Consider the following 8,245-nt stretch of genomic DNA (forward strand, 5'->3'; position numbering starts at 1 on the left):
CCTGTAGGTTTACACCCTGTATATATTTCCTTGTCAGTGAAACGAAGGCAACGCCTACACTCTATCAACGCTGAAAATGAAAAGATACAAAGGAGACGTACGAGAGATGTTCGCAACATTTTTTTTCACTCCGAGTCTATATTGATTCAGTATCTTCAAATAACCACCCACGCACTGCCCGCACAGGAGACCGCCAGGCTTAAAACGCGATTTTATAATAAATCGTTTCTACTTTCAATATCGTGATCATTTGTCAACGGAATGATAAACCATATTAACATTTAAACGTATGGTAATTATAGGTATTGCTTATGATAACAGACTGAAACTATCATCTTTATGATTGCATATAATTTGTTTTAATGAAATCCGAGTAGAGCAGGAATTGCTCGAGCAGCAAGAAACAAGCAGAGTCTGAAAGAGCAATTACTCTGGAATTACAACAGCCCTGCCACCAGCTTTTAATCGCCCTTTTAATTACTTTATCCTTCATGCTGCTTGACTATATTTTTCTTGCTCTTCGGTACACACTTTCAGCGGAAATTCTAGAAACAATGAGATTTCATGCATGAGTTTAAGGCTTGTAATTTAAGCAAGCAATCTTTTTTTTGGTCAAGAGATTTCTATTCACTTATTAATAATGTGAACGGTACGAGTACATATAATGAATCACGTACGGAGAGATTAATGCAAGTCTTTAACCAAATAAGGGAGAAAAGTCCACTGGCTATGCGAGAGCCATTAACGCGATTCGTATCAACGTTCTTATGGCAGCGAACACTGAGCTATGATAAACAATGATTAAGCACATAATAATGTCAGTCCACGTCGCCGTGAATTGCAGGGACTTGGTCTCAAGATCAAGGAAACGCAGCCACGCACGTGAGCACGCGTGCATTTATTCTAGCAGAGCAGCAGATCCACCCGCTCTCACATATTCAAGATCTACCCACACCAGAATGAAAACTCGTTCTTACTGCGCAGAATTTACTTTTCTTTACCATTAGACTGCAGATTTTTACGCAAAATGAAACAGCTATGATATCAAATTCCAAAATGAAGATTCAGATTTCTCGTATCCTTCGAAACGATATATGGCAAATCTCTGATGTCCTGCATTACGTGCATCACAAGTTTTCTATAAATACATGAAATCCACGGTTTATTGACGGATCGTTACAAGGAAAATTTAAAATATCGTCTCTCTTCATTTTATTTTTTAACTATAATTTGTATTCCACTATGGACATGGTTCACCGTTTACGTCAGCGTAATTTATCAGGCAGGATTCGATTCCATCGAGTCGAAGTAAGTAAATTGGTTTTGTCTCGTCTTCTGGCTGCCGGTTTTATTGGAATATTTATGACGCGCGCCATTCCGCGTGTTGATCTTATCCGAGGTGAGTGTGAATCGACTTTAAGAGGAGACAGAGTGTCGGTGGAGGGAGTTAGCAGGAGTTAATGCAAGCCGGGTCACGACGACCGGGACCAGGGATCACAAGTTCGTCGTCTTCTTTTTCTTCTTCTTCTTCTCCTTCTTCTTCTTCTCCTCCTCCTTCTGCTCCGTGGTTGCATTAACATCCCGGCACCGTCATGGTTCACCGTGAAGACATTATCGAGCAGACTATTACTTTCCCCGTTGTGTATTCTTCCATTGTTTCTCATTATACCTGCATCGCGCTTTCTGTTTGTTTTATAGCAATTAATTTCGTTATGCAGAAATCTAACTCCACTCTATTGTACGAGTACACAATCCAATATTCCAATGTATAAGCTTGCATACGTACATAAATTTGTACTCGAGGTTGTTCAAATGAACGATGATTACTAGACTAACTTTTATGCAAAATAAAACATTTAGGATATTGACTGAGAAACCAAGTGAATCTGATTAAGATTTCGTGTGAATTCGTATTTAGATTCTCGTAAAAAAAGGCTTGTGGTTTTGAAAAGCCACACCTTCGACCAAAACAACAGGCCCCTCTTTCCGTTGAACGGAATTTTTATCACTGCGGAGGAAACCAGTTCCACGGCAGGCCGTGTTCGAATGCACCACCGCCGCGGTAAACTGATACAGATTTATCTCGACCGATGCACCTACTGTTATTCGTATTACGCGGTTGACACTCGGTCTGATAACGAGGTAATTGGCGACTGCTCGCCGATGCAGATTAGAATCTTCTCTATACACTCACAGATCCTTCAAATCATTGTTCCTTGGATTTACTCAATGACTCTACGTTGGTACAATACAAATGCAAATATACGAATGAGTTTTAGAATGAACAAAAAATTTTAACATCCTCTAAAAGCATTCTGCTGTTCCCAAAACACATTTTTATTATAAAGTGTCTTCATCATTTTTTAAACCTCGAGTTCGAGCAAAAGTAAATTTTTTGTTATTAGTCTGAATTAGATAGATAAGAGAACAGCTGGCATCCGTTAGGGGACAGATGAAAACGATAACTGGTCAATTGACAATTGTCTGGGCGACCAGCGTCGCCGATTCATCAGACTGATAACGAAATAATTGACACGCTAGCAGATTTACGGTAGTGCATAATGCGATGAACCCCTTCGCCGAACAATGATCAAGATAACGCGTCCGCATGCCGGTTTAAAGCGGATTTATGACAACGAGCTCGGAACGGACGCGGGAAGTGCTTAAATAGTCACACTAGATCACGTCCAACTTTTGTCACTCTCTATACGTAGGAATCTTTAAAGGGTTCTCTAGGAACCGTTCTGCGTGAGGTCGAAACCAGTTCCCTATACCCGTTTGATCTACCTAGCATAATGCAGATTCATCCGCGGAGAGTGCATCCTCTCCTTCCATTCTGATAACAGCGTAATTGACAGGCTATGTCGTGCAATTACGCGTCATTACGCGCGACTCTATGCGCGAACAGTATCACTGAAGATTGCAACTTTGTGAAATTAGAAACAGGCATTTCTGTTTTTTATCCTTCTACCCTGATTACACCATGCCAAATTAATATATACTTTATATAACTACTTCTAACATTCTTGGAAAGATGCAATTTTATTTACTATGTTCAATTCTCACTCACCTTATTCTTTTTAGATTTCAATTTCCTAACTAATTAAATATGCAATTTATATAAATAACTATTTCTACCATTAAAGTAAAATAAATTCTCGGAATAAATGACCGGATTGAGTAATGGAAAAAGAGTAAACAATCTTGTAAATACATCATTGAAGATCGAATGAATTTTATTTTCATTTGCCATGTTCCTTCTCAGGAACACTATCTAATAAAACTGTAGAGGAATTTATGTTCACCAACGCGAAATCACACCTTCCACTATCTGCGATCTCGTTACCGATCCCGTAGCCGGAGTCATTAAGGCATTTCTAACGATACATACCGAACGGTGTACACGAAGCTGAACGCGCACGCTGATTTCACCGGGATTCCGCGACGTTCGAGCCCTGGATCCAGGCGTAAAGTAATTTATCGCGAGTTCTAAGGGGCCGCCGATTCGCCGCGAAAAAGGGAATCGACGTCAGAGGTTGCCACAAGCTTTGCCATTATCTTATACCGTAAAACGGCCTATCAGCCCGGCAGCTATTTTCACTCTGATAAGTGGTTATCGACTTTGAAAATGATATACGTATCGGTTATCTGATTTAAATACAGGATTAATCGTCGAATAATTAAATTTAAGAGATAAATTTTGTACTCTAACACGGTCTGTTTCAATTATGAAATATGTGTATGTATATGTATAACGGATGCATTGTTAATAATTCGATGATGCAAATTTATTCGGTTATATTGCAAACTAATATTTATATGTAAATGTATTTCATGGTATGCATACTATAATACGAACGATTTAGGACCGGAATAAACTTGCTGGGTGTGTCCAATAATTGTACTCACGCAAACTACGATACATACGTGGACTACACATACACACTACCTATTTTTCATTTCCTCCTTCAAGCGAGAGACGTTTACAGGAATATAAATTGAATCGTAGTTTGAGTCATCATTTCTATGGCCAACAATTTTAAATTGCATTCTCGATTTTATCCTTTTCAGAGAAATCAGTATTCGTTTTCCTACAAAGTGCAGACTGCGGATTTTTATGCAAAATAAAAAATTTATGGTACACAGGTACAAAAATACATCTCATATTTAAATTTCCTTTATTATTCAAGCATTGTGATATGCAGTGTTTCTATTTTCAATTAGCACGCGAATTATTGCATTAAATATTGACTAAATTGCATTAATTATATGACTCATTTTTATTTTCAAATTATTAAAATATTAAATATTGCAACAATTGTTATGTAAAGTATTTTGTGAATTTTCTATTATATTAGTTATGACAATGCATGATATAGAAATGGGTTAAGTAAAAGAGGAGAGCGAGCAGAGTTTGTTCACCTCTACGCGCGACGTAGCAAGCACATAACATCTTTGCATAGAGCGCGTTTACAGAGCTCGGGGGGCTCTGCGAGAGATTCGCTCATCCGTTTGATCGAACCGAGATCTCGGCATTCCGCGTCGGTCACGCTGTTGGAACGGATTTCTTTCACCCGCTCCTTCCTGCTGTTATAAATTCGCGCAAAATTGTTACCTTTAAGTAGATTCGCCAACTGGCAAAAACGCGAAACCGGAGAACGGGATATAGGATAAAGTAATTGAGACCGGGAGTTAGATGCTTTGATAGAAATCTTGTTGCCCGATCCATCACTCTAAAGTGTTGAAACGGGAAGCATCATGTTCAGTTATACTGAATCAAAATACATGCTGTAATTGATTTATGGATTCCAATGCACTGTATCATTATTTTCTTGAGTTTAATTCTTAAATGAGTTTAATTATACCCAAGTTACCAGACGTGTACTATCACACAATTTATTTGTAAAACCACATATACGTCTTAATACATTGAATTCTTTCATTAATTGTTTACTTTATTTATCACTTTAAATGCCTAATTCATCTTTTCTTTCAAATTGCTCGTGCACGTACTATTACACAATTTATTTGTAAACTCCAATGCAGTGAATTCTTTCATTAATTTATCGCTTCATTTTCCTAATCCATCTGTTCTTTCCTCCGATCTTGAAATACCTACGGTACGGAGTTAACATTGTCCTGTGCGGATTCCCCATATAAAGCGCAGAGAAATCTGGGCCAGCAACGGTTGTTGGTGTAAAATAACGCCGCGTGTCTCTTGGACAACGTGAAATACGCGTCAGCTTAATTGGATAAAAATGCGGTGTCTTGCGGTACGCGTATCGAGTTATCGACGCGGTTGGACAGAGTTTTTCCGATCGCCAGCCCGATTTCTCTCGGTTGGGTGCCACTCGGAAGATTGATAACATGATTACCGCGAAAGAAAAATCCGTCGGCCGGTTTTCTTCCTTTCGAGAATAATCGCGAGGGAAGCACAACTCTTTTTTACCGATACACTTTCACGTAACTAATTATGTATCGCGCTTCTACTGTAATTGCAAGTTTCTTTCTCTCGTCGCACTTTCACTTGGAGATAGAAGCCTGTCAGCTAATAAATTTCAAACAGGTCTTTCGCATGAGGATACAAATATGAGCGGGAAGCGGATAACTGATCACGTTTGTACAAATGCAATAACCTGCTTTTTTGCAACAGTGAGTCAATACTAGTCGTTATTTAATATACATAATACAACCTTTTAATTATCGTTACATAAACTCGGAGTTTCCAATCAGGAAGCTACTTAGCAATGAAGAAATCTTTACTTAAAGTGTATTTTTCTAATTGATTACTATAAATACTTAATTCTGTATAGAAATCGTGAGTCTAGTCATTACAAAAGATTTATGAGCTACCCATAAGATCCTATAAGACCTGAATAAAATCTTAGGAGAATGACGATTTGTTGCTCGTAAAATAGGCGACCCTCCCTTTGGAGGTCTTCGATACGGGCTTTCTAACCCGTTCCTGTAATAAACTCGAGATACGCCACGGCCACTGACACCTATTCTGCTCCCACGCCGTCAGACTTGTGGGTGGCTCGACCACGAGAGATCGTAACCCTCCCATTTCGCTTTCTGTGTTTCTAGTGTTTGCTTTGGATCGCCAAGGGACTTGGGTCCTTGAGCCCCAGATAACAAATAGAACGAACATCCCAGTGGTAACGCATTAAACTGTCTGCTTGAATTTCATTGTCTCCATGTTATCTTGCATGTTAATTATTATTTGTACATTTTTATGACAATTTAAATAATAATTGTTTATATGATATTTAATTAAGATCGAAATACTTCTAAATTGTAATAATAAATAATAATACTCAGGCAGTAATCCTATAAATGATTTAATTAGGACTGAACTAGGATAGTTTCTATGGTTGAAGAACACATCACTGTAAATTTAGTTACATTGCATTGCAAATGAAGACGTCTTCCTGCTCTTTAGGGAATTGTCCCCATCGCTACGTTTGCTTTTTATGGAAGACTTCTGGAATCCAGTCCTCGAGCGCGGCTAATTTATAAATGAAAAGATTGATCTACGTGACACGCGTGCGCCAATAATAACTTCTCTTTTTTTATTACCTAATACATATTTGCGCAATCGTTCGAGCGCCGCGAATTAAGTCGAGTTAGATTGTTACGTAAGACATCTGTCAGCAACGAAAAAATTGTTGCGTACGACGAATTCATTAATTTAAAACTGGACCACGTCGATCAAACAATTTAATTATTTTTGACAGAATGAAATGAATGCGATGTTGTATAAAAAAAAATTGATCCAATTTAATAAGTACCTAATGGATTTTTAATTAATATAAATGATGCGTATGGAAAATACAGAGAATGATTTGTAAATGAAATTCATATTCAATGTGATAAATAATAATGTATGATAATATACATATATATGGTATGGTATATTATGTAGTGGAACTTTAGAACATGCTGTCACATGTCAGGATGGCCGAGCGGTCTAAGGCGCCAGACTCAAGGTTCTCACCTTCCCGATAAAACACCGGGTTCTGGGCTTTCTGGTCCTCTCTGAGGGCGTGGGTTCGAATCCCACTTCTGACAAATTCTTTTGCAATCCATACTAAATAATTACAAACACGGAAATGCAATCGTATTACGCTAATCAGTAACTATTTTGCATGGAATTGCATCCAAGCGTGCATCCACCAGTCGTCGCGAGTTCGAATCCCGTCACTGTCAACTACNATATTTAATGTATTAAGAAGAGACGATTAAAAATATAATTCCATTTGAAAGTATTAATTACTGCAGACTGAGTCTATTAATTTGCCTCAGTCTACTTCTCCGATCTGGAACCATCAATCTCCTTTTCTCCGAATGCGTTCCCCTCCAGTCGACATTAATCTAACAGACCAGCAGCTTTCACTGGTTCGAAAAACACCGGGAGACTAAAACTCGTATCGGCTACCAACGTTCGCGAGCTACGCTAATCAACCGTGCCACTCCCACATTCTAAGTCAAACCGAGCTCGTTCATCGTTCAATCACGGTGAAAAGAGAAAAGCCCATGCCTAATCGATACATCTTCCACCATAAGAGAAGAGCAAACTCGATTTTACAATGAACCAACATTAAAAGAGAACCGCCTCCGTTGACTTACGACGCGATTTTCTAACTTCGTCTCGACTAACGAGCATCACGCTGGCTTCTGATCGATGCCAGATCGACGTTCCTGAAAAGAGCAACAAGAATCACGCTTCCCTTTAATTCCTGAGATACGATTAGATGGCAACGTATTATTAGAAGTTACAACCGAGTCCATTTGGCAACAACGGCACATCTTTGTTATGCCAGTTTCTACTAAATTTCCCAAATCTCTACTTCTAAATAAGGAAACGTTAACATCGTTTCATGGGAAAACTCATGGATATTCACTTGAGGTCAACGATCATATGTGAACGCATCCACGCATGCACAGATGGATACGTGTACCGTACGGTATTTTAATTGCAGCGCAAGTAGTTTCGACCATCGCCCGATTTGAATGGCAGCTTTCGCAACTACGAGACACTCGGATAATTAATTCGTTCCGTATAAAGACACGAAATAACTGCGACCGTGTTTCCACGATACGATTAATTAAACTAGTCTGTTTTTATTCGCACTCGCGTTATCAATTAGATTATGCATAACTGATCGAATGTGAAAGCGTTTGCCATAGGAATTCCTCGTTGATCATTAATAGACTGCAGACCTCATGCGAAACGAAATAATAA

At 38.7% G+C, this 8,245-nt stretch overlaps 1 protein-coding gene and 1 non-coding gene across 10 annotated transcripts in view; one reads left to right on the forward strand and one right to left on the reverse strand.

Moving 5' to 3' along the window:
* The window catches only part of dgo (ankyrin repeat domain containing protein 6 diego), a 100,321-nt gene that overhangs the window by 23,939 nt on the left and 68,137 nt on the right, over window positions 1-8,245 (reverse strand). The gene's annotated exons all lie outside the window — the stretch shown is intronic.
* On the forward strand, window positions 6,952-7,071 carry TRNAL-CAA (transfer RNA leucine (anticodon CAA)). Its single transcript has 2 exons — window positions 6,952-6,989; window positions 7,027-7,071. It is a non-coding gene; the product is annotated as a tRNA-Leu (tRNA).

The sequence above is a fragment of the Ceratina calcarata genome, unplaced genomic scaffold, assembly GCF_001652005.2.
Source record: "Ceratina calcarata isolate Rehan_Ccalc_2016 unplaced genomic scaffold, ASM165200v1 scaffold115, whole genome shotgun sequence".
In the NCBI taxonomy this organism is placed as follows: Eukaryota; Metazoa; Arthropoda; class Insecta; order Hymenoptera; family Apidae; genus Ceratina; species Ceratina calcarata.